This window comes from Artemia franciscana, chromosome 7 (genome assembly GCF_032884065.1).
Source record: "Artemia franciscana chromosome 7, ASM3288406v1, whole genome shotgun sequence".
In the NCBI taxonomy this organism is placed as follows: domain Eukaryota; kingdom Metazoa; phylum Arthropoda; class Branchiopoda; order Anostraca; family Artemiidae; genus Artemia; species Artemia franciscana.
The window spans coordinates 43,228,735-43,255,711 of record NC_088869.1 but is presented as its reverse complement, the minus strand read 5'-3'; the positions used below and the strand labels follow the sequence as shown (position 1 = coordinate 43,255,711).

General features: G+C 34.7%; 1 protein-coding gene and 1 long non-coding RNA gene across 4 annotated transcripts in view; one reads left to right on the top strand and one right to left on the bottom strand.

Annotated features, from left to right (window-relative positions):
* The window catches only part of LOC136029336 (beta-galactosidase-1-like protein 2), a 156,289-nt gene that overhangs the window by 97,400 nt on the left and 31,912 nt on the right, over positions 1–26,977 (top strand). The gene's annotated exons all lie outside the window — the stretch shown is intronic.
* LOC136029337 (uncharacterized) lies at positions 1,385–24,371 on the bottom strand. Its single transcript, XR_010618019.1, has 3 exons — positions 24,274–24,371; positions 12,295–13,012; positions 1,385–3,408 (listed from the first exon to the last, which is right to left on the bottom strand). It is a non-coding gene; the product is annotated as an uncharacterized LOC136029337 (long non-coding RNA).

Genomic DNA, 26,977 nt, shown 5'->3' with positions numbered 1-26,977 from the left:
TCATTAAGATCTGGTCATCCGTCCGTAAGTTACAAATGCCTCATTTTTCCGAATTACCCCCCCCCCCAACTTCACCAAAGAGAGCAGATCCAGCCCGGTTATGTCAGTCACGTATCTTAGAAAGGTTTTTATTCTTCCCATCCAGTTGTATCCTGATGTCTCTGCTTTAAGTATTTTCTAAGATTTCCGGTCCCCCCAACTGCCTCCCCCCCCCAATGACGCTGGATCCAGTTGAGATTTAAAATAAGAGATCTGATTTACGAGGTCCTTCTAAATATGAAGTTTCATGAAGATCTGATCACTCCTTCGTAAGTTAAAAATACGTCTTTTTTTCTAATTTTCAGAATTACCCCTCCCCCCAACTACCCCAAAGAGAGCGGATACGTTCCGGTTATGTCAACCATGTATCTAGGACTTGTGCTTATTTTTCCCACCAAGTTTCATCCCAATCCCTCCACTCTAAGTGTTTTCCAAGATTTTAGGTTTGCCCCTCCCAACTCCCCCCCCCAATGTCACCAGATCCGGTCGGGATTTAAAATAACAGCTCTGAGACAAGATATCCTTCCAAACATCAAATTTCACTAAGATCTGATCAACCGTTCGTAAGTTAAAAATACTTTATTTTTTTTTTCTATTTTCTCCGAATTAACCGTCCCCCACTCTACCCCCCAGATAGTAAAATCAGAAAACGAACTATGTCTAATTTAATCTGGTCTGGCCCCTTATACGCCTGCTAAATTTGGGACCGACAGAATTTGCGATTGCTATATATCACTTGTTTAATACCAAGTGCCATAAAAATTGTTTATTTTCTCTTTTTTTAAATAATGCTAGAAAATCCTGCACCCCATCATAGAAATTATCTTCCCTAATGGTAAATTCCTCCATGGAAAGGTCCTCCCACGTAATCCTCTCCCCCGACCCACCCCCACCCCAATTCGAAAAAGTCCCCCTGAAAATGTCTTTACACTTTATAAAAACCATTACTATATGTAAACAATAGTCAAAGTTTTCACCTTGCAGCCTCTCTCCTGGGGACTGTGGGGGAGTAAGTCGTCCACAAAGAGATAGTTATTAAGTTTTCGACTATGCTGAACAGAATGGCTATCTCAAAATTTTGATCCGATGACTTCGGGAAAAAGAGCGTTGGAGGGGGCCAAGGTGTCGTCCGATTTTTGTGGTCACTTAAGAAGGGTATTAGAACTTTTAATTTTCGTCAGAATGAGCCCTCTCGCGACATTCTAGGACCACTTGATCGATACGATCACCCCTGGGGAAAAAACAAACAAATAAACATGCATCCGTGATCTTTCTTCTGGCAAAAATTGCAAATTTCACATTTTTGTAGACAGGAGCTTGAAACTTCTACAATAGGGTTCTCTGATGCGCTGAATCTGATTTTTGTTAAGATTCTATGATTTTTAGTGGGTGTTTCCCCCAATTTTCTAAAATTTGATAAATTTTCTCAGGCTCGTAACTTTTGAAGGGTAGGACTAAACTTGATGAAACTTATATATTTAAAATCAGCATAAAAATATAATTTCTTTTTATGTGACTATTGGTATCAAAATTCTGTTTTTTAGAGTTTCGATTACTATCGAGCCGGGTCGTTCCTTACTACAGTTCGTTACCACGAACTGTGTGATAGCAGTAACCCATCATTATCTCCCTTCTTTGATGGGTGAAGTTAAAGTAGTTTGCATACGCAAGAAGGGCAAGGATCCTTCACATTGTTCTTCATATAGACCTATAACACTTTGTTCTGTTATTAGTAAAAATTTTTACTTCCATATTTATCAACAAAATGTGATGTGGGGAATCATCAGTTGGGCTTTCGAAGTGGTGTAGGGGTTCAAAATGCACACGGAATAATTCTAGAAATATTGAAACACCCTCATAACATTAAAAAACAACTATTTGTGTGTGGAATTGATATTTCAAAAGCGTTTGATAGTATGTGGTATAACCATGCTTTTTTGTCATTGTTATATGGTGTGGTGAACCCATTTATAGGCCAGTATTTAGCGGGCTGGCATGGTAATTCAACTGTGGGAATTTTTTCGGAGGGCAACTTTCAGACCGAATTTATTTATGTCGTGGACCTAAACAAGGGTCAGTTCTTAGCCGCAATAACGCAATTAGAACAGCCACACGGTTCCTACCCCCATATGGTGATTGAAAGTATCGACATTAGCCGTTTTTCGTATGCAGAAGATATTTTGTTGTTCTCGGATAATTTAATATCAATGCAGAATACAATAAATATATTACACTCACATCTACGAGAGATAGGATTATAGATTGAACCTTCTAAAACAGAATTCCTAGTTGCAAACAGTAAAAGTGATATCCAGTATCATTCAATTAGGATGGGATCACTGAATATTCTTAATAAAGATTACATTAATTACCTTTGGTTGCCTTTTGGTCCGTCAATTAAAGCTACGCGGGAGTTGGTGTTATCGTCTGTATTGGGAAAACTTGGGAAGACCTATGGCCTGCTAGTAGGGATGAAAGGTCGTTTTGATAAACACACACTTGCTATAATTTACAATTCAATGTTTGCACCTGTATTTTTCATTGTTCCATTTTTGAGTAAAAGTGATAAAAAGCGTATCCGCGTTTACTTTTTCCGGTTTTGTAAATATTTTCTTGGAATTCCACTACTGTTCAAAAATAGGTATATTATACGAAAATTCGGAATATTTGATATTACTATTAAAATGGATCAACAATACGACCGATTTCTTAGACGATTTAGAGAAAATAGAATAAATTTTCCCCTTAATTGTCTCATTTAATGGAAAAACAGTTTTGTCATTATTTCTTTAATAAAATAGATATTTATGCGTTATGTTTATGGGTGTTGTTTTATGAGTTATGTTATTATTTATCGGTCTTGTTTTGTGAATGGTTTTTTGAGTTGTACGCAAAAAAACAAAACAAACCATGATCTGCTTATTTTCATTTGAAGTGTAATTTTATATTTCTCAGTTTTCTTTTCATACTTCTTTGTGTACATCTTTTGTATGTACAGAGGGCACAAATAAATTATTATTGTTATTATTATTATAGAGATTTAGAAATTTTTCGAACTTAATAAAGTAAACCGACTACTCGTTTCTTCTTTTGAGGCTCCTTAAAAGAAATCTAACAAATTTTTTTAACGGTTCTACAAGGGATGTTTCTACAGAAAAGCCAAAAATCTTAAATATTAATCTTTTGTTACCTCTTTTTTAATTATCTGGGCTTCGCAGACGGTCATTGCAATGCCAAAATTCCATAAAACAATGGTAACTAGGAAGACGAGCATTAGAAATATGTACTCGGGTGCAAATGGTTTTTCTTCGAATTTCAGGTAACTATAATTTAGCTCTCCAGTCATCACCGCGAAACATTTTTATAGACCTGTAATAAAAAATCACTATTAAGATTGGCTTAGTGCACTTATAGGCATATATATTTCATTTGGGGGGGGGGGGGGGGTTGAGTATTTACCACAAATGGAACAAAATGGCTTTCACCACCTCTAGCTACAGATTCTGCCTTGCTTTTACGTATGTGGCATATCCCCAAAATGAATTCATTTATTTAAAAACATAGTGTAATCTTTAAAGAAACCTTCTTTTTTAAGTATTCTAACAGAAAACTGCTCCATAAAGTTTAAAGCGTGACCAATAAAAGCTATGTACCCTTTGGGTATTATAAGGCCTTACGGGATTAGGCATCCATGACGATCAGGAACGAAATAACTGGTGAGACTACATGCTACATCATATTCATTATAAAATGGTATATTCGCATAAGACGAAATATGGAAAGGGTAAATATAAGATAAATATGGAAAGGGTAAAACTTGTCTTTATGTGGGATTTCTGGATCTCCATAAGGCTTTTGATAGAGTCGACAGAGAGTTATTGAAGGATGCCATGCTAAATATTGGCCTTCCCCATTCATTTGTTAGATTGATAGTGAGCATGTATACTTGTGTGAGTGGAATCATTCAAGTTGGTAATAGGTTTTCGAAGCTTTTTGATATTAAGCGGGGAGTAAAACAGGGCAGCACCCTTTCACCTAAGTTGTTTAATATTTTTATTAATGATGTTGTTAATTTTCTAGAGAATAGATGGGCTCCGAAAGTTAGCCTAGGGACTCAAAAACTATCTCTCTTATTATTTGCAGATGATATTGCTTTGGTGGCTAATAAACCGCAAGATCTACAGACTCTTTTGAATCTCATAGAAGAATATTTGCATATAAAAAAGTTAAGGCTGAATACTGAAAAGAGCGAAGTTGTTATTTTTAAAAAAAGGAAGGTTGGGGACGATGAAAAATATACGTTTAAATTTAATAATAAGGAACTATTTATAAGTAAAAGAATAAAATATTTAGGCTTTATCTTATCGGAAAATGGAAGCCTAAGGAGTCATGTTGATGAAATAATTAAGAGAGGTAGGGTGGCCATGTCAGCTATATTTAGAAACCCGACGATAATGGGGATCAAAAACCTAAAAATGCATAAAAGAATATTTAACACAAAAATTTTACCCGTAATAGAATATGGAGCAGAGATATGGGGTGGAGAAACGGTGCAGCAACTGGAGTCCCTTCAGCTCCAGTATTATAAAAGAGTGTTTGGTTTACATCAGACAACTCATTCACAGATTCTGAAAGGTGATATGGGCCTGTTTTCTTTAAAGCTACGTAGGTATATTTTAATGCTTAGATTCTGGTTGAAGTTAACTAAGAGTAATGAAGATAGACTAGTAAGAGTGGCATATGAAGAGATGTTGAAATGTGGTTTAAAAACCTCGTGGCCATCCCAAATTAAATCATTACTAGAAAAAGTAGGAATGCCTTATTTATGGAATAATGGTCTTTGCTCTCGCGATGTACCAGCAAATTTAGAAAGCCAGGTACGATTTATATTAGAGAGTCAGGAAATTCAGCATTGGCAAGGGCTGGTTCTTGATTCTACAACCCTACAACATTATAATCAGGCAAAACCTAGTTTTGGGGAGGAAGTTTATTTTAAACTTAATTTACCGGCTATGATTCTACGTCGTTGGATTCAGCTTAGGGCAAATTGTCTTCCAATCCAGAACAGGCAAAAAACGTTCGACAAAAATAAAATGATAGTTGGTCCTGATAGGCGGTATCTTTGTCCTCTTTGTAAAGATGATGATGAAGACTTGGATCATTTTCTCCGGAAATGCCCGGTGCTCTTGGATTTACGGGAAATTTATTTGCATGGGATTAATTTGATGCTTCCGGGTATTCTACAAAATTGTAACCCAACCACAATATTTCGAGTGGGAGTATATATAGAAAAATCTTTAATAAGAAGAAAAAGTTTTATATGATTAATTTCTTTTGTAGTTAGATTAGGTACTTTTTGCGTTGAATTCTGTTTTTTTTTTGTGCGTGTTCGTACTGTTGTTAATTTCCTTGCTTGTCTGTTATTTATTTATATTTTGTGTGTATATGGCCCACGGGTTTTTGAAATACACTTATCTATCTATCTATCTATTCGCATAAGACGTTTAGATTTGTGTCTCAAGACATACCAAGGGGCAAGTAGAGGAAGCCTTCCACCATAACCAAATCAAACGAGGATTTTTTCCAAAACCATGCAGGCCTAAATCTTCACCTTTACTAGTCAAAGATATAAACGACGAAAAGTTGCATCTAGAAACTCAAGGAAACCATGGTATCTTTGGGACCTTTTAGATTATGAAAATAAGTAGGGGGAACTAAAGGAGTATATTCCACGCTCCTTGTAAGATTAAATAATAAAAACAAGTTTTTTTAACTGCAAGTTAGGAGCGACATTAAAACTTAAAACGAATAAAGGGGTTGTCCCCTCCTCAACGCCTCGGTCTTTACGCTAAAGTTTGACTCTTTATCACAACTTTACTTTTTAAAACAAATAACTCTTTAGCGTAAAGAGCGAGGTGTTGAGGAGGGGACAACCCCTTTCATATACGGAATAATTTATGTTCCTTTTAAGTTATAATGTCGCTCCTTACTTGCAGTCAAAAATTATTTTTTTATTTAATTTCTGAAAGTTTTTAAATTAAAACAAGTTTGGCTTTTTGGCTCACCGCACATGAATAATTAAAACGAAATTTGCATATTAATTTTTTTTACTAAATGGCTTTCTCATAGTTTTGACCGGGACGATTCTGATAAAAAAAAGGGCGGGGGAGGAGGCCTAGTTGTATTCCAATTTTTGGTTACTTCAAAAGGCAGCTAGAACTTTTTATTTTTTTACGAACGTTTTTATTAGTAACAAGCTGCTGGGGTGGCGTTTCGCGCCACCCCAACACCTAGTTGGTGGGGGCGCTTTGCGCCTCCCCGAAGCCCCCCCGCGGGCGCGTAAGTCGTTTCGCGCCATATTAGTTACGCGCCATTGTAGTTGTGTCCCTGTGTCCCACTTGTGAATATAGATAAAAGAGAAAATATTTCTCTTTCCGTTATAGATATATATATGTTTTTAACTACGTAAAACTTGCGAATATACAACATTATTCGATGTCCCATTGTCTGTGCATATAAATAGATTGTCAGGTTTACCGACTCTTGAACATGCAACATAAAATTGTCCATGGGAAAAACAATCCGTATTCAGATCTATACCTCATTATTCTAATGATTGCCCTTGAGCTTTGTTGATGGTGATTGCTAATCGAACATTCCCTGTGTCCCGGTTGTCATTTATATTCCCAGTATCCCGGTCGTCATTTGTGTCCCAGTGTCCCAGTCTGTAATTTCTCTTTGAGCATCCCGTTCGTCATTTATATTCCCTGTGCCCCGGTCTGTAATTTATCTTTGAGTGTCCCAGTCGTCATTTATATCTCCCGGTCGTTATTTGTGTCCCAGTCTGTAATTTCTCTTCGAGTGTCCCGGTCGTCATTTATATTCCCTGTGTCCCGGCTTTTAGTTTTCCTTTTCTCCTTTATTTTTCAGTTTTTTTTCCTTTTTTTAGTTTTTTTTTCTTTTTCAGTTTTTAGTTTTTTTTTATTAGTTTTTAGTTTCTTTTCTTTTTAGTTTTTTGTAGTTTTTACCTTTTTTTTAGTTTTTTTAATTTTTTTCTTTTTTAGTTTTTAGTTTTTTACCTTTTTTTGTTTTTTTTAGTTTTTTAGCTTTTTTAGCTTTTTTAGTATTTTCTTTTTAGTTTTTTTTTGTAGTTTTTACCTTTTCTAGTTTTTTTCTTCTTTTGTATTAATGCTAAAGCCAAGGTTAAAACCTGGAGCCTCCCCGACCTAGAACCTGAAACATAACGCTTTACCAACTCAGCTACTTCGGCTTGAATACATTCGTTTTGAGCAGCTTCCTCGGGTGTTGCCATTGTAGGTTACAATTAGAAATTTCTCTTTCAACGATCTTTTTACAATTAAAAATTTGTCTTTGAACGATATTCTTAAATACCTGTGTCCCGGTCGTCATTTATATTCCCTGTGTCCCGGGCGTCATTTGTGTCCCGGTATCCCAGTCTGTAATTTCTCTTTGAGTGTCCCGGTCGTCATTTATATTCCCTTTGTCCCGGTCGTCATTTGTGTCCCGGTCTGTAATTTCTCTTTGAGTGTTTTTTCTTTTTAGTTTTTTTAATTTTTTACCTTTTTTTCAGTTCTCTTTTTCTTCTTTATTTTTCAGCGTCACTATGAAATACATATCGCCGAACCTTTGTTTTTTTTTTAACTAAAATCTGGTAGGCATTGATGACCTTATCCAAGTCAAAATCCCAAACCCAATCATCATCGCTATCATTTTCAGTTTTGATATGTTTGACTCTCGCTGTCCAGGTGGATTTTCATCTAACAGCGCGGTTTTACGTTCTTTAGCCGCAAGCCTGTTTTCTTGCTGTTCTTGTGATTCCTCGGCATGCTTTCTTTTCTTACTTTCTCTATCAGCCGCAAGTTTTTTGGCATAGACTCTTTGAGCAGCTTCCTCGGCTGTTGCCATTGTAGGTTCTTCAGTCATTTTACAATTAAACATTTTTCCGTCCGCGATCTTCTTACAATTAAAAATTTGTCTTTGAACGATTTTCTTAAATACTTTTAATGACGTCATCGTCATAACAAACATGACGACAACTAACTTCATGACGACATGATGACATGACGTCACCTGACAGACACACAGACAGACAACTTATTTTTATATATATACTAGCTGTTGGGGTGGCGCTTCGCGCCACCCCAACACCTAGTTGGTGGGGCGCTTCGCGCCCCCCAAGCCCCCCCGCGCGCGTAAGTCGTTACGCGCCATATTAGTTACGCGCCATTGTAGTTGTGTCCCTGTGTCCCACCTGTGAATATAGATAGATTTATATATGTGTTTCAAACTACGTAAAAATTGCGAATATACAACATTTTTGGCTTTCCCACTACTGGGAGCTTTCCGTTTCCAATTGCCAGCAATTGATCTGAAAATGTTTGACCAGAGTCATCGTTTTGCAATCGGACACGCATATTTGTAGTTAATTTTAATATTTTTACGTGTGCCCATAAATTAGAATTTTTCAGGCAAGCATTCATTTCGTCTGCAGGAGTTAAACTACGTAAAAATTGCGAATATACAACATTCTTGGCTTTCCCATTGTCTGTGCATATACAAAGCCGCATGTACTAATAATGACGTCATATGCAAACGCTCTTTTTACAAACAAACAAACATGCATACTTAACCGCTTCATTTGGTTCCAAAACTGTGTCGATTGACTTGTAAAGGACTGCCTGGTCTCGAATCTTGGTCAAAACAATATTGTTGATTTCGTGGACGTCTATATTTTTGGGTGCGAGAATCGCTCTTTCACTTAGCCATTTATTATTTTTATAATTTTTTAGAATATTCGGAAATACTTTTTCAATCAATTCATTTTTGGACGTCACTAAATCACAGAAATCAGCAGGTAGTTGTATACGTCCTGAAATTGAGTATCGTATCATAAATGTCTTTTTGTTCCGACGTTAACTTGGAAATGTTATTTTGTACATACGACAATAGATCACTCGTACTGTAACTTTGTTCACGATCCAATTCTACACATGTCGAAACAGCAGCGATACGGTTAGATGAAGGCATTCCCAAATCCTGAAGAGGTTTGTTTGCCATACGTACGCACAAATCTTCTATAATAACTAAAGTGTAGTTATAAATTTCTGATGTAAAATCAAAAGTCATATCTGACGTCTCTAACTGTTTTCGATGGAGTATATCTACGGACATTTTTGACTTATATTTTCCACATAACTCTGTAGGAGCTGATGGAGAGCAAGTTGTTAAAATGATGCCAAACAATGCACGAATTTCACTTGGGGTTGACGTTTCACACGCGTCATTGATGCAGTTATCCCAGTGTTGGTAATTCTCCAATAAATTCAGAGCTTGGCATGCACTACGGTAAGTGTCATGTATAGTACCGTTTACAGTTCTCAAATACTCAAAGGATGTCGGACCGGGTACATTCACTAAAAGCAGGCGTAGAAAGAAGCATTCATGTTGATTTGGGTGACCGGTGTAGAGTCTTCCTATCGTGGTATCTTTGAAGATGGTAGGTTGGCCGTCGACTGACTTACCCTGTTTTCGACGTTCAAATACTTTATTTTTAGTATTCCACGTGTAATACGAAGGCACTTCAGTATACAGCAGTTTTTTTGCAAAAGAATCATTTTTGCAAAGCGAAAAAAAAGCTGTTAATTTTGTATCCGGTGGATTCAGGGCTCTTTGTTGCACGTTGGTTTCCGAGAAATAAACACGTTGACCATTCTGTAAATGTACCGCTAAGTGAACAACAGCTGGACTACGTTCATGTATCGGAAATGAAAGAATTCGCCAAACAGCTTCATTACTGCTTATGTATCTTCCAGCCTGATATTGTACGATTTCGTCGAAATCTTTGATTTTGGGCTACAAGCCAAAAACTGCCATGTCACTGCCTTTGTTGACGTATTTACATATGTATTTGATTGCCTTTACGGAGTTACAGTATTCAACGTTTATGTGTGCATTAAATGTTTTTGATAATAATGGGGAATATGGAACAACCCACTGGTTATCTACTTCGATGGTGGTACCGTTGCCATTGTAGGTTCTTCAGTCATTTTACAATTAGAAATTTCTCTTTCAACGGTCTTCTTACAATTAAAAATTTGTCTTTGAACGATATTCTTAAATACCTGTGTCCTGGTCGTCATTTATATTCCCTGTGTCCCGGTCGTCATTTGTGTCCCGGTATCCCAGTCTGTAATTTCTCTTTGAGTGTCCCGGTCGTTATTTATATTCCCTCTGTCCCGGTCGTCATTTGTGTCCCGGTCTGTAATTTCTCTTTGAGTGTTTTTCTTTTTAGTATTTTTTAGTTTTTTAAATTTTTTCTTTTTTCAGTTTTCTTTTTCTTCTTTATTTTTCAGCTTCACTATGAAATACATATCGCCGAACCTTTGTTTTTTTAACTAAAATCTGGTAGGCATTGATGACCTTATCCAAGTCAAAATCCCAAACCCAATCATCATCGCTATCATTTTCAGTTTTGATATGTTTTGACTCTCGCTGTCCAGGTGGATCTTCATCTAACTGCGCGGTTTTGCGTTCTTTAGCCTCAAGCCTGTTTCCTTGCTGTTCTTTTGATTCCTCGGCACGCTTTCTTTTCTGACTTTCTCTATCAGCAGCAAGTTTTTTGGCATAGACTCTTTGAGCATCTTCATCGGCTTTTGCCATGGTAAGTTCATCAGTCATTGTAAACTTAAACATTAATAGATTTCTACGTGAACATATGTCTTAAATATCTTGAATGACGTCACCGTCAAAGCAAAAATGACGACAACTAATTTCATGACGTCAGTGGACACAGAAACATGACGTCACCTGATCCACAGACAGACACACAGACAGACAACTTATTTTTATATATATAGAAGATAGATAAATATACGGAACTTACGAATTAACTTACGTAACGAAATTCTATATTTGTATATTTTATAACGTATATGAGGGGGTCTTCCCCCCGTCAATACCTCGCTCTTCACAATAAAGCTTCAATTTGGTTCAAATTCCTAAAGAATAACCCCTGAATCACAAAGGCCGTAGAATAAATAGTTGAAATTAATAAAAATACTTTAGCGTATAGAGTAAGGGTATTCTGGAAGAGACAAACCTTTTTTATATACGTAATAATTTCTTTTCATTTTATGCTGTAATGCTGCTTCTTACTTCCAACTGAAAAAAACTTGTTTTTATCTATTTTCTCATTGTTTTATTTTATATAATGCTAGAAAATCCTGTGGCCCCTTCATTAAAATTATATTCCCTCATGATAAATTCCTCCATGGAAAGATACTCCCACGGAACCCTCTCCCCCCGACTCGCCTTTAACGTGAAAAAGCCCCCGGGAAACGTCTGCATACGTCTCAATAACCATTACTATTTGTAAACAATGGTCAAAGTTTCTAACTTGCAGCCCCTCCCCCGGGGACTTTGGGGGATTAAGTCGTCCCGAAAGACATAATTATTAGGTTTTTCAACTATGCTGAACAAAATTGCTATCTCAAGATTTTGATCCAATGCCTAGGTACCCTCCAATTTTTTAATCCCTTATAAAGGGCACTAGAACTTTTAATTTTCGTTAGAATGAGCCCTCTCGCGACATTCTAGGACAACTGGGTCGATACGATCACCCCTTAAAAAAGGACAAATCAACACGCGTCCATGATCTGTCTTCTGGGAAAAATACAAAATTCCACATTTTTGTAGATAGGAGCTTGAAACTTCTACACTATGGTTCTCTGACACGCTGAATCTTATCGTTAAGGTTCTTTGGCTTTTAGGGATGTTTCCCCTATTTTCTAAAATGAGGCAAGTATTAACTTTTGATGGATAACTCGATTTAATAATTTTCCATAACATGTGGTGTTGCAGAATATATATTATTCTCTTTCCAGTAAAGTATTTAATTACAATAGGCTTTTTATTTGTATGTTTACCTTTTACCCCAAGTCTAGAATAGGAATGGGGGACCTTTTTTCCTATTCTGGAAAATATTGATCAAAATGACTTTTGTCTTTGGACATGCATCCCAATCTAAGCTTCTTTTATCAGAGTAGTATTTTAAAATTTGCCTTACAATGTAATTGTGATAAAAAAAAATGAAAAAACAACACCACAAAAACAATATATTTTAATCTTACAATGTAATTAATAAGAATAAATTCTTTAATGATTTTTTGTGATTTCAGGACTTTAAGCTGTCATTACAACCAACATTTTCAAAGAAGGAAAAATAACAGGAAATACCTTGCAGTTGGCCTTTGTTGATTACTGGCAATGCATTCATCGAAAAAAGTTCTAAGCATGCTTGGATGTATGCTGCTTAATGGCAAAATTCCCTCTTTATTTGCTATTCTTATGTCAGCTTCGTTGTTTAATAAGAGCAAAACAGCTTCTTGATATCCAGTTTTTACAGCCAAATTTAGCGTTGTATCTCCATTAGAATCTTGAGCCTTTGATGTCATAATTGTGATTCTGATATTTTAGTACCATCTTTAAAAAAGCAAAAGACTTTTCAGGCTCTGTTAAGAGTATATCAGCGATAACATGAAGAACCGTTTGTTGGGTATCTGAACATGCATCAGAAATGTTTGCACCGTGTTCTAGCAAAAGCTGAATTAATTCACTATTACTAGCTTCACATGCCAAAATTATTGACTTCACTTGCTTAGCAATGCTAGGGATATCTGGTCTAGCACCATGATCTAGAAGAGACTTGGTCATATTTCTAAAACCAGCTTCACAAGCAAATTGAAGATAAGTTGGCTTGTTGTTTTCATTTTTTATTCAAGTCGATTGTTATATTTTTAAAAGCAGCTTCATTCAAAATATCTTCACATTGCTGTAGACTATTGTTTCATAAAGCCTTAAATAATTCTGATCAAGGCATCATTTCTTTTGTGTGACTATCATCATTAATGTCCCAAAAACTTAATGCAGGAGACAGAAGATCCCGTGTGTGATTCTAAGAAAAAATTATAAAGGTAAGGTATTTTATCAATATTTACCAGTAATAAAAAATGAAAAGGCCAAAGGTAAAGCCACTACAAAACGATATGGCCCGAAATACTTATCAAAGACGTTCTAAAGGCTCAAAGACCAAAATAATCCACAGTATCCAATAAATGGAAGTAAGGAAAGATATTAAAACTTAAAACGAACAGAAATTACTCCGTATATGAAAGAGGCTGTTCCCTCCTCAACGCCTCGCTCTTTACGCAAGAGCAAAATCTTTACGCTATGAGCAAAAATTAAGTAAAATAATCTTCCAAGCGCAGAACTACCACAAATCACTATCAATAAATAAATGAAACTCAAAACGAACAGAAATTTCAATAATTAGCCTGGTCAAGCTTCAAACGGGCAAATATGAGTAAGTCTGATGACCCCCGTTCCTTCTCAAGATCAAAACACAATTTGTGCTTTACTGAAAACAACATGTGTTTGAAATCTTTTCACTTTTCTTACTTTCATGAATAAAAAAACATTAAAACTTTAAGGAATAAATATCAGTATATGTCTATTAAACCGTCAATCCATTGTCATTTTTTTCAGTAAAGTGCAAATTTTTCTTCTGCATGGGGTATTTTCTGCGGGAGGAGAGTTTTTTTCTACGAGTGGTATGTACAGGGAGGGGCGCCAAACTCCTAGAGCAGAGTGGAGGGGCACCAAACTCCTAGAGAATATTGCATAAGATTCTACCTGTAATAAAATTTGCGCTGTTAAAGCCTTTTTTTTAACCCTTTTTTAAAGTTTTTTTTTCAATAAAAAAACCCAACAAAAAAAACATATTCTTAGACAAATGGGAGTGTTTAATGTTATCGAGTGTTTTTTTTTTTTTTTTTTTTTTTTTTTTTTTTTTTTTTTTTTTTTTTTTTTTTTTTTTTTTTTTTTTTTTTTTTTTAGTTTTATACATTCGTAATTCAGTTGCAAATTTTAGTTGTAGAATCGAAATGTATCTTTATTCCATTAGAATTCTTTGGAGTTTATTAAATTAAAAAATCACAAGTTTTTAACTAAAAGTAAGGAGCGACATTAAAACTTACAAATATTATTCCGTATATGAAAGGGACTGTTCCCTCCTCAACACCACCCTCTTCACACTAATTTTTTTTGTTGTCGAAAAGAGGTAACTTGACCCTTCGAAACCTTTGGGCGTCGAGGGGTCAAGTTATCTTCAAAAACATAGTTGTTATGTATTTCGACTATTTTTAACCAAAGTTGGCTATGTCAATTTTTTTACGGTAAGACTTCGGTGAAAGAGCGGACGTGAGAGGGGGTAAAAACCTGGCAAAAATTCTTTCCCCCCCCCCCCCCGGAAAATTAATTTAAAATCTCCAAATGCAAAATTGAGTCGGCAAAGAAAAAGTAAGACTAATAAAAGTAAACTCGTGTAGGAATTCCACAGTAGAAAATTCACCCTTCCCCTAACCCAAATAACGGATGCATACTTTCCAACAACAAATACCCTACGTAAACAATAAGCAAATTTTATAACTTGAAGACCTTTCCCCGGGGGTTTTGGGGGTCACGTTATCCCCAAAGAGATAATTATTGGGCCTTCCAACTATGCTAAACAAAATGGCTACTTTAAAATTTTAATCGGACAACATAGAGAAAAAAGGGTTTGAGGAGGGGGCTAGTTTTGCTCTAATCTGTTTGTCACTTGAAAATGGCACTAGAACTTCTAATCTCCATTCGAATGAGCTCTTTACCGATGTTCTAGAACTATTTGTTTGATGGGACGATGCCTGGGAATAAAAACGCAAAATTCCGCTTTTTTCCAGATGGGAGTTTAAAACTCCTACAATAGGGATTTGCATAAGCTTAATCTGATTGTTTTATTTTCAATAAGATCCCTTGACTTTTAGGGGTTATTTTCCCCCTTTTAAGAAAATCAAGCAATTTTTTTAGGTTTGTAGCTGTTGATTGCTGTCACAAAACTTTAGTAATCTTATACATTTAGAACCGACATAATGAGCCGATTCTTTTGACATGTCTGTTGGTGTTACAATTCTGGTTTTGAGTTCCCGTTATTATTGAACCGCGTCACTCCATACTTACAGTTCATTACCACGGACTGTTCGCATAACTTTTTTCTTCTTCTCGGCCAGATAATTTTTGTCCCAAGACCTATCCGAAATCATTTTCTTTCAACAGTATCTCTTATATTTTCGTTATTTTTCCTATTAATTATTCTCTTTGTGATTTTTTTAGCCTTTAATGCTCCTCAGTTTTCAAAATTGATTTAAAACGCCCAAGCAGGGAGCCATTTAAATGTAAAATAAACATGATAAAGACGGAATTATCCCATTTACATGTTTAAAGAGATTAATATTTTACTTAAAAAAAAAACACGATCAAACAATGCAAGAAAAATAAATAGCCACTGTTACTATTATTACTACTTCTATTAATACTACTACCACCAAAACTTGGGCTACTACAATTAATTTTACAACTGCTACTACTACGACTGCTATTGAAGCTAAAAATGTTAAGACAGAAACATTGGGATTTATGTAAAGTGTATGGAACCGAATCGAAACACACTATGCCCACACAGGATTTCAAGCAGACGCATCAGAAATGCTTCAGGAATGGTTGATGGTATGTATTAAGCTGAAACTTTCAGATTGCGTTGAAGGGGATGTTAAAGAAACCAAAGCTGCTATAATGCATACTGCTGCTAATGCTGCTTGAACTAAGTCAAAACAAACTGTGGGCATGCGGACTTTCATAAAGGTGCCAAAGCAATATCTGAAGAACTGCTTATATTATTAATTTACACATTTAAGGGTAAGCTGTGGGGATTTTAAACTAGCCAGAAGGTACTATATGTTTACTTTTAATGCTGTAACTACAGTTAATGCAGCTAATAACGCTGAAGGTATTAAGATGAAACTTTTAGAGAGTGTTTAGGAGTTTCAAGTTAGGGACAAAACTTTTTGCAAGCAGGTTTGCAAAAGGACATATAAGCAATATCATAGGTGGCATCACTCTATAATAGCTAGAAGTATCACTGAAACCTTTGAGAAACTAATTCAATTGAAAATTAAAAGTTATAGTGCCTTTTTTAAGAATAACAAGAGATTGGAGGGCAAACAGCCCTTCTTTGAAGCCCATTCACTTTTCAAACACATCCAGCCAAACTTTTGAGACAGTCATTTTGTTCAGCAAAGTAGAACTGTCAAGCAAGTACGTCTTTAGGGATATTAAGCATGACAACTCCCACAATAATGCAATTTGCCCATTATGCTTTAAAACTAAATGTTGCTTTAAAACAAACCAAAAGCTTATGGTTGCCAATAAGACACCTCAGCAATATATCGATAACTACTGGGGGCATTAAGTTGAAATTTTTGGGGATACTACTATTACTATTTCTACTCTTACAATTTAAATAAATAAAAGGAGTGTAGGTGCAGCCAGGTTGTCAAAAAGCATAGATAGAATCTTTTAGGAATGATATTGAGTTTCATTTCTCGGGGGAACTTCAGAAGCTATAAAATTAAATTAAAAAATGCTATTTGTGTCAGAATCAAAAATCGTTGAAAAAGTTTCTCCAGCCTATAAATATTAACCCATACTAAGGATTCTTATTGAAATCAACTGAAAAGATATAAATATTTTATTTTTCCATGAAAAAGACTATGTCAATAAAAAACAAACAGAAAAAAGTTAAGAGCTCCATTAATTCGAGAATGAGTAAAAATTAAGTCAAATAATCTTCCAAGTGTAGAACTACCACAAATCACTATCAATAAATAAATGAAACTCAGAACGAACAGAAATTTCAATAAATAGCCAGGTCAAACTCAAAAAGCAAAAATTAACATGAGTATCAGGGGTTGATGACCCCCATGCCTGCTCAAGGTCAAAACACAATTTACACTTTACTGAAAACAAAATACTTGAAATGTTTTCACTTTTTTTCATAAATAAAAAAGTATTAAAACTTTAAGGAATAAATATCAGTATATATCTATTAAACTGTCAATCCATTGTCATTTGTTTGTTTTTTTTTTTTCAGTAAAGAGCAAATCTTTCTTCTGCATGTGGTGTTTTCTGAGGGGGAGGGGTGTTTTCTACGAGCGGTATTTATAAAAGGGGGGGGGGGTAAGCACCTATAGCTTGAATATTGCATAAGATTCTACCTGAAATAAAATTCGCGCTGCTAAAGCCTCTTTTTAGCCCTTTTTTTTAGTTTTTTTTTAATAGAAACACCAAACCGAAAAAGATATTCTTAGACAAATGGGGTGTGGGGGGGGGGGCAAAAAATCTAGCAAGAATGATTTCACCCCAATTGCTCGGAATATTAAAATCATGGCAAAATGTAATAGATTCTTGGTAGAGGGAGAGTAGTAGGTAGAGTAGTAGGGTTGAGCACTTGGTGGTGTAGAGGGTTGTAGTACAAGACTTTAGAGGCTTTCTTTCAAAATTATAATGTAATCGAGAGGTTTTTTTTAGTTTTATACTTTTGTAATTAAGTTGCAAATTTTACTTGTACAATATGAAATGTATCTTTATTCCATTAGAATTCTTTGGAGTTTACTAAATTAAAAAAAAAACAATTTGTTTTTAACTAAAAGTAAGGAGCAACATTAAAACTTAAGACGAACAGATATTATTCCGTATATGAAAGGGACTGTTCCATATCAGACACCTCCCTCTTTACACTTAGTTTTTCTTTTGCTTTAAATAGTAGAGATGTGACAAAGAGTCGAACGTTAGCGTAAAGAGCGAGATGTTGAGGAGGGGGCAGGTCCTTTCATATACATAACACTTTCTGTTCATATTTAGTTTTGTTGTCGCTCCTTACTTTAAGTTTAAAAAACTTGTTTTTTGATTTCATTTCTTAACGTTTTTAAACTAATGCAGGTTTGGAATTGGCTCGCCATACATGGAAATTATAACGAAGTTTACGCATTAATTCTGGAAAAGTCTCCCCTCATCTGAAATATCATCTGTTAAGTTCACTTCCAAAGACAACCACCCAATCCAAAAATTTCCCCGCATAAAATAAACACTCCCTTACCGAAAATACTTTCCCGGGGATAATATCTGTATAATTCCAATAAGATAAATACCCATTAAATATTTAAGCAATAGACAAAGTTTAAAGTTTGTAGTCACTTCACTTGGGTGTCGAGGGGTCAAGTTATCTTCAAAAATCGTAGTTATTTAGTCTTTCGACTATTTTTCATCAAAATTGGCTTTGTCAAATTTTTTACGGTATGACTTTGGTGAAAGAATGGGTGTTGGAGGGGTAAAAACCCGGGGAAAATTCTCTCCCCTCCGAACAATTAATTTAAAATCTCCAAATGTAAAGTTCAGTCGGAAAAGAGAAAGTAAGACTAAAAAAATAAATTTGCATAGGAATTCTTGCAAATTCCCTCCCCATGGAAAATTCTTCCTATTGAGAATCTCCCAGTAGAAAATTCACCCTCCCCCAACCCAAATAATGTATGCATATTTTCCAACAACAAATATATACGTAAACAATAAGCAAACTTTATAACTTGAAGACCTTTCCCCAGGGGTTATGGGGGTCATGTTATCTCCAAAGAGAGACTTATTGGGCCTTCCAACTATGCTGAACAAAATGGCTACTTCAAAATTATAGTCGGAGGACTTAGAGGAAAAAGGGAATGAGAAGGGGGCTAGTTGTGCTCTAAATGTGTTTGTCACTTAAAAAGGGCATTAGAACTTCAGATCTCCGTTCGAATGAGCTCTTTACCGATTTTCTAAGACTATTTGTTTGATGCGACGATCCCTGAGAATAGAAACACAAAATTGTATGTTTTCCCAGATGGGGGTTCAAAACTTCTATAATAGGGATTTGTATAAGCTTAATCTGATGATTTAATTTTCAATAAGATCCCTTGACTTTTCGGAATTGTTTTCCTCCTTTTAAGAAAATCAAGCAGTTTTTTTAGGCTAGTAGCTTTTGAGGACTAACACTAAACATTATGAGTCTTATACATTTAGAATCGACATAACGAGCCAATTCTTTTGGTATGTCTTTTGGTGTTACAATTCAGGGAGTTTTAGAGTTCCCTTTATTATTGAACCGCGTCGTTCCATACTTACGGTTCATTACCACGAACTGTTCGTATAACTTTTTTCTTCTTCTCGGCCAGATAATTTTTGTCCCATGACCTATCCAATATCCTTTGCTTTCAACAGTATTTCTTATATTTTCATTACTTTTTTTTCATTATTTTATTTTCATTACTAAAATTTATTCTGTTTGTGTTTTTTTAGCCTTAGATACTCCCAAGTTTCCAAAATTAATTTAAAATGCCCATGCAGGGCACCATTTAAATGTAAAATAGACATGATAAACACGGAATTATGCCGTATACATCTTTGATGAGGTTAATATTTTATTTAAAAAGAAAAGAAAAAAAGAAACACAATCGAACATTGCAAGAAAAAAAATACCTATGACATAAAAATAGAGCCAAACTGATAGTAAAACTGATAGTATTTTCTAACTCTAGTCGATCCCCTCCAGGCCAATACTCTTAATATTTCCATATGTAAAACTGAGTCGGCATAGAGAAAGTGAGACTAATAAAAATAAATTCGAATGAGAATTCCTACAAATTCCCTCCCCAAGGAAAATTGTCCCTGTTTAAAATCCCCCAAGCAGAAAATTCTCCGCCCCCCCCCAAAAAAAAACAAATAATGTATACATACTTCCTAATAACAAATACCATATGTAAACAATAGGCAGTTTATAACTTGAAGACCTTTCCCAGGGACTGTGGGGGTCATGTTATCTCCAAAGAGATAATTGTTGGGCCTTCCAACTTCCTTTTTTCCAGATGGGAGCTCAAAACTTCTTCAATAGGGTTTTGGATAAGCTTAATCTGATGACTGGATTTTCAATAAGATCCTTTGACTTTTAGGGGTTGTTTTCCCCCTTTTAAGAAAATAAAGCAATTTTTTAGGTTTGTAGCTTTTGATGGATAATACAAAACTTTATGATTCTTATATATTTAGAATATATAAGACCTGGAACAATTCCAGGTCTTAGAGTTCCTGTTATTGTTGAATCGCGTTGCTCCATACTTACAGTTCATTACCACGAACTGTTCGTATAACTTTTTGTTTCTTCTTGGCCAGATAATTTTTGTTCCACGATCTATCTGAGATCCTTTGCTTTCATTAGTATCTCTTATATTATCGTCATTTTTTTCTATAAATTATTCTGTTTGTGTTTTTAGCCTTTGATGCTCCTCAGTTTCCGAAATTGATTTTAAAATGCCCAAGCTGGGAGCCATTTGAATGTAAAATTGACATGATAAAAATGGAATTATTCCATTTACATGTTTAATAAGATTAATATTTTAATAATAATAAAAAAAAACAAAGGAAAAAAACAATCCAACATTGACAGAAAAAAATAGCTGCAACATAAAAAGAGCCAAACAATAGTAAAACTGATAGTATTTTCTAACTCTAGTCGAACCCCTCCTGGCAATTACTCTTAATATTTTGAGATGTAAAATTGAGTTGGCAAAGAGAAAGTAAGACTAATAAAAATAAATTCGTAGAGAAATTCCTGCAAATTCCCTCCCCATGGAAAATTTTCCCTATTGAGAATCCCCCAAGCAGAATTTCACCCCCTCCCCACCAACCCAAATAATGTATGGATACTTCCCAATAACAAATACTGTATGTAAAGAATAGGTAATTGTTTACGAATGTAAACAACGCATTTTTATGCTGATTTTAAATATATACGTTTCATCAAGTTTAGTCTTACCCATTAATAGTTACAAGTCTGAGAAAACTTGCTTTATTTGTGGAAATAGGCGGAAACACCCCCAAAAAGTCATACAATCTTAACAAAAATCACACCATCTGATTCAGCGTATCAGAGAACTCTACTGTAGAAGTTTCAAGCTCTTATCTATGTTGAGTTTTGCATATTTTGCCAGAAGACAGATCACGGATGCGTGTTTACTTGTTTTTTTTTTTTTTTTTTTCTTCTTTTTTTTCGTTTTTTTCCCCAGGGGTGATTGCATCGACCATCGGTCCTAGAATGTCGAAAGAGGGCTCGTTCTAAAGAAAACTAAAAGTTCTAGTACCTTATTTAAGTGACACAAAAATTTAGAGGGCACCCAGGCCCCCTCCCATGCTCATTTCTTCCCAAGTCACCGGATCAAAATTTTGAGATAGCCACTTTTTTCAACGTAGGCGAAAAACCTATTAATTATGTCTTTAAGGACGACTTCATCCCCCACAGTCCCCGGGGGAGGGGGTGCACATTACAAACTTTGACCATTGTTTACATATATTAATGGTTATTGGGAAGTGTAGAGAGGCTTTCGGGGGACTTTTTCGCGTTGAGGGGGAGGAGTCAGGGGGAGGGAGTTACTTGGGAAGATCTTTCCGTGGAAGAATTTAACATGAGGGAAGAAAATTTCCATGAAAGCGGCGCAGATTTTCTAGTATTATTTTAAAAAAATGAGAAAATAAATAAAAAAGCTTTTTTCAGCTGGAAGTAAAGAGCAGCATTAAAACATAAAACCAACAGAAATTATTACGTATATAAGGGATCCGTCACCTCCAAAGCACCTCTCTCTTTACGCTAAAGTATCTTAGCAATTTCAATTATTTATTCTACGACGTCTGTGATTCAGGGGTCATTTTTAGAGGATTGGGACAAAATTCAAGCTTTAGCGTAAAGAGTGAGGTGATGGCGAGAGGGCGAATCCCCTCATCTACATTATAAAAATATACAAACATAGTAATTCTTTACGTAAGTTAATTCGTAAGCTGCGTATATTTATTACTAATAAAAAATAAAAAGTTCTAGTTGCCCTTTTAAGTAACCAAAACTTGGAGGGCAAGTAGGCCTCCACCTCAATCCCTTTTTTTTATCAAAATCGTCCGATCATCACTATGAGAAATCCATTTAGCCAAAAAAAATAATATGCGAATTTCGTTTTATTTATTCATGTGAGGACACCCAAGATAAAAAAAATACAATAATTGAAAAACGTTCAGAAATTAAATAAAAAAACTAGTTTTTTAACTGCAATTAAGGAGCAACATTATAACTTAAAACGAACAGAATTTATTCATTATATGAAAGGGGTTTTTCCCTCCTCAACGCCTAGCTCTTTACGCTAAAGTTTTTTTATTGTATTAAAAATAGAGCTGTGAGAAAGAGTCAAACTTTAGCGTAAATAGCGAGGCGTTGAGGAGGGGACAACCCTTTCACATGAGGAATAGTTTCTGTTTTTTTTTAAGTTTTAATGTCGCTCCTTACTTGCAGTTAAAAAAACTTAAGATAAGAGCCACTTCTTTTTGTATGTCTATCTTTTTGCATCCGGGTCTTAGAGTTCTCGTTATTATTGAACCGTGTTCCTCCATACTTACAGTTCATTCACCACAAACTGTTCGTATAACTTTTTTTTCTTCTCGGCCAGATAATTTTTATCCCATGACCTCTCCAAAATTCTTTGTTTTCAACAGAATCTCTTATATTTTCATTTATTTTCTATAAATTAGTCTTTTTGTGTTTTTTTTTAATTTTTGATACTCCTCAGTTTCCGCAAAAGATTTAAACTAAATTACCCAAGCAGGGAACCATTTAAATGTAAAATAGACAGGATAAACAGGGAATTATGCCATTTGCATGTTTAAATAAGATTAATATTTTATTTAAAAAAAAACACAATCCAACATTGCAAGAAAAAATAGCTACAAAATAAAAAAAGAGCCAAACAACAGTGAAACTGATAGAAATGTCTAACTCTAGTCGAACTTAATGTTACCATTTGTTCTTTTTTAGATTATAAATATTTTGAGTCAAATTAGGCAAAAATTACAAGATGAAAATTTAAAAGTACGGAAAAGTATTTTTAGGAATCTAGGGTAGTAAAAGCTGTTGTGTTTTTAATTATTTTAACAAAAAAACAAAAAAATCCAATAAGGCAGTTCTTTTTCAATGAAATTACCAAGAAAACATTTTAACGAACGAAAGAATTTAATTGAAAATTGATGGTCTTCCGCAAAAAAAATACAAAATCTTGGCTCTTCACCTGGCAATAGTTGGAACTAGCATTTATTAATGACCTCAACACACAAAAACTGGGATGGGGGGGGGGGGTAAATAATTATCCAAATCCAGGGACGGGAAAATAATAGTTCCACTGTAACTTTATAAATATACTTAAAAGGACTTCTTAAGATTTTCTTTGTTTAAGATTATCATTCTCATTAGCTGGTGGAATGCTATTTACAGCTACCCCTCAGTTCTTTTGACATTTGATATTCAATTTTCTGGAATTATTAGTTTTGATTTTGACATAATTCCCTTCTTCTGAAAAAGGTCGGCTAATATTCTAGTTTTTAAAGTTCTCTGTTTGTTTTTATCATAAAAAGCCTTTTAGCGTTTTTCTCGCATATTTGCTTTCAGTTTAACCAAATTTTGTATTATAATAATACAGTAGCCATTTCATAATTGTATAAGTATTGGTGTACAGAAGCCCAACCCTCAGTCGAAAGTTTAAAAGGAAAGTTTCTCTTAAATTTTCTCTTGAATTTAAATTTTTCTGAAATTGTGCGTTATTCATAAGGCATGAATGTCTTGTGTAAACATCCCTCTGTTATCCCTCCTTAAATCTTTCTCCCTTCTAAAATGGTTTTCCATATCAATCCAGAACCTTGAAATACTTTATTCCTCTTGTATAAGACCCTGTCTTGAATATACTTGCCCTGTCTAGCACCCTGGGTTGAACAAAGACCAATATTTCAAAACTGAAAGCATTAAAAAAAGAGCAATAAAATTATAATCAATAATATAATTACCACTAGAGGACCTGTCTAAAGGATCCCACCCCAAGAATTATTGGGCCTTAAAAAAAAATTCGTTGGTCCAGACATATTAATAAAGCCAATTGACTTTCAAATAGCATCTGTTTGTGATTTTAAATCATTATTAAAAGTGAAATATAGCTTTTTTCTTAATAATTTTTTTTAACTATCTCATCAACAGCCTAAACAACGGTTGCCGTTCAGTGGAGTCCTTGTTTAACTGAATCCCTTGCAACTCAGCCTATTGAATTGAATCACCGCACAAATCCCCCCCACGCCCTTTTTAAATTAGCCCTATTCAACTCAACTCCAATACAACTCAGTCCCTATACAAGGCAACCCTAATTCTGCTCAACCCTGTGTAACTCAATCCTGTGTTAAACTTACCTTGCTTTACTTCCAATTTTCAAATTTTGTCAATTGATCCAACAAGTCAATGAAACTAACAAAAAGAACTTGTTCAACCTACAAGATGATTATGTGAAAAATCTTTGATCAAAAATTCCAGTGTTGTTCAAGTTTCAGAGATAATCTTTTGATTGGTCAGCGTTTGAATGAATGGTTCTACTGCCCTAGCAATGATGCTTGAACGGATAATAGATAGACATATCTATTAACAAATGAACTAACCACCTTTTTATGCAATATTTTATACAAATTTGAATGAATTATATGAAAAACAATTTTTTTGCTGAAAATAAGGAGAGACATTGAAACTTAAGACAAACAGAAATTATTCCGTATATGCCGAAATTACTAAGCATATGAAAGGGGCTGTCCCCTCCTCTACACCCCTCACTATATGTTAGAGTTTGACTGTTTCTCACAGCTCTACTTTTTACAACAATAAAATGCTTAAGTGTTAAGAGCGGGGCGTTGAGGAGGGGACATAGTTTGACACTTTCTCTCAACTCTACTTTTTATAACAGTAAAAAACTTTAGCGTAAAGAGTGGGGCGTTGAGAAGGGACCAGCCCCTTTCATATACGAAGTAATTTCTGTTCGTTTTAAGTTTTAATGTCACTCCTTACTTTCAGTTAAAAAAACTTGTTTTTTATTTAATTTCTGAACGTTTTTGAATTAATGTATGTTTTGATTTTGGCTCTCCACAGATGAATAATTAAAACGAAATTTGCATATTTATTTTTTTGGCTAAATGGCTTTCTCATAGTTTTGGCAACACAGCCATTCTACAGGGTCAATCTTAAAGAATTGGGACAAAACTTAAGCTTTATTGTAAAGAGCGAGGTATTAACGAGGGGACAAACCCCCTCATATACATAATAAAAATATAAGAATATAGAAGTTTGTTACGTAAGTTAATTCTTAAGTTGCGTATATTTTTTACTAATAAAAATGTTTGTTAAAAATTAAAAGTTATAGTTGCCTCTTTAAGTAGCCGAAAAATTGGAGGGCAACTAGGCGTCCTTCCCCACCCCTTATTTCTCAAAATCGTCTGATCAAAGCTAAGAGAAAGCCATTTAGCCAAAAAAGAATTAATATACAAATTTCATTTTAATAATTTATGTGCGCAGAGCCAAAATCAAACATGCATTAATTCAAAAACGTTCAGAAATTAAATAAAAAAAACTCGTTTTTTTTAACTGAAAGTAAGGAGCGACATTAAAACTTAAAACGAAAAGAAACTACTCCGTGTATGAAAGTAGCTGTTCCCTTCTCAACGCCCAGCTCTTTACGCTTAAGTTTTTTGCTGTTTAATAAAGTAGAATTGAAAGAAGGAATCAAACTTTAGCGTAAAGAGCTGGACGTTGAGAAGGGAACAGCTACTTTCATACACGGAGTAGTTTCTTTTCGTTTTAAGTTTTAATGTCGCTCCTTACTTTAAGTTTAAAAAAAAACCTTTTTTTTATTGGGAAATAAGGCGGAATGAGATTGAATACAATCGCAACATCACTTATGGAATATAGCCCTACTATCTTTGGGCAACATGGCTAACATTGTTGCACTAAATAAAAAATAACAGACGAGTAAAATCTACTGGAGTACCAAAGGCCGCTTGATTAGATTAGAATAATAAGGTCTTTTAAAAGCACTTTAAAATTTTGGCGTAAAAATTGGGGTATTAAGGAGAGGGGGACCCCCTCAAATACGTAATAGGCTCTCTTCGTTTTAATGTTGCGTCATACTTTCAGCAGAAAAAACTGTTTTTTTTTCATATAATTTCTGATTGTTTTTTTAAATAATGCTGAGAAATACGGCTCCCCCACTATGGAAAAATCTCTTCCCCCATAAAACCTTTATCCATGGCAAAATCCTCCCACCTAACTTCCCCCCTCTAATAGAAAAATCCCTTCCAAAACGTCTATATGCTTCTCAATAACCAATACTATACAATGCATTGGGCAAAGTTCATAACTTGACCCTTACTCCAGGGACTCTGGGGTCTGAGCTCACAGTACAATTGCTAATTTCGATTTTGATTGTGGGGCCTTCCAATTGCTGATTTTGGGGCCTTCCAAAATACACTATATTATAACCAATGCGTTGGAAACTCAACAATCATATTTATGTTATCCATGACATCATATAAGAAAAAATACATATACAATTACATATATATATATATATATTAATTATACGTTTTCTCGTGGTGAAATCAAAAAAGCTTGATCTTGCTAATTTGGTGGTGCTTCTACAAAAAAAAAGATTATTTTGCCTTAGGATACTTACGAAATTTAAATTTAAACGGCTTTTTCTAATATATTTATATTTTCAATAATTATATTTTAAATAAGGTTGACCTTTGAACCAACTGCAACATTCCCAAATGGAGTGGGCAAGAGGTCATAGGGAAATATTTAAATTTAACTGGATCTTCACCGGAGACGGTAAAGAGTAAAGATTAGAATAGATTAGGTGGAAGAACAGCGTGCGTAGCAATTGTACAGCCATCCCTTAAAAATTTCAATTATATGACAGTTTTTTATTTCTATATTTACAAGCGTGATTTTCCCAAAAACGGAAGAAATAAAACTGACAAACTGGGACATAGAGCCTTCAAATGGCTCAATAAATAGCTCATTAACTGAGGTCATTCCTTCAAGGGATAGTCACTAAAATCATGGTATACT